Source organism: Elephantulus edwardii, unplaced genomic scaffold (assembly GCF_000299155.1).
Source record: "Elephantulus edwardii isolate Elephantulus edwardi_28Jun2011 unplaced genomic scaffold, EleEdw1.0 scaffold00165, whole genome shotgun sequence".
Classification (NCBI taxonomy): Eukaryota; Metazoa; Chordata; class Mammalia; order Macroscelidea; family Macroscelididae; genus Elephantulus; species Elephantulus edwardii.
This window is the reverse complement of record NW_006399915.1, coordinates 2,879,931-2,880,960: the sequence shown is the minus strand read 5'-3', so window position 1 is coordinate 2,880,960 and position 1,030 is coordinate 2,879,931.

Genomic DNA, 1,030 nt, shown 5'->3' with positions numbered 1-1,030 from the left:
CAGATTTTCCCAATGCAATTCATTTTTTGATTTCCTGACTGCTTGATCATGGATCCAAGCAAGCTGTAATTGCTAACAACGTCAATCTCTTCTCCATCTAATATGGTGCTGCCGATGGGCCTAGTGGTGAGAATCTTTGTCTTTTTGATGTTGAGCTTCAATCCATATTGAAGACTACCATCCTTGACCTTTTGCACCTAGTGTTTCAGGTCTTAAGTTTCAGTCAACAAGGTTTTGTCATTTGCAAATCATAGGTTGTTAATGAGTCTTCCTCTAATCTTGATGCCACACTCCTCATAAAGCCCTACTTCATGAATTATCCATTGTGCATAGAGATTCATATGAACATATCCATACTACGGGCACAGGAGGCATCCCTGACACATTCTTCCCTGATTTTGAACCATACAGTGTTTCTTTGCTCTGTTTTGAGGACTGCTTCTCGGTTCAAGTATAGGTTTCGATTAAGCACGATCAAGTGTTCTGAAATTCCCATTTTCCTCAATGTTAGCCATTATTTATTGTGATTCACACAATCAAATTCCTTTTTATAGTCAATAAAACATAGATAGACATTCTTCTGGTACTCTCTGCTTTCTGCTAAGATCCATTTGACATTAGCAATAATGTCCCTAGTGTCACAACCTCTTCTAAATCCATACTGTATTTCTGGCATTTCTCTGTCAATGTACTGTTCAAATGTTTTTTGGATATTCTTCAGGAGGATTTCGCTAGTGTGTGATGTTATTGATATTTTTTAGTAATTTCCACACTCTGTTGGATCGCCTTTTTATTTTTTAAACGGAAATAAATATTAATCTCTTCCAGTCAGTTGGCCAAGTAGTTGTCCTCCAGATTTCTAATGGGGACAGTTCTCCTTTATGAAACTGGCAGAAGGCAGACTCAGCCACTCCCATAGTGTATCTGCTCCTTTTACACTTACGTACATTTAAAGCATTTAGATAATTTATTTAGATAATCTACCTAAAAGCAATAGGACCATAACTCCTCACTTCTTTTTTTCTTTATT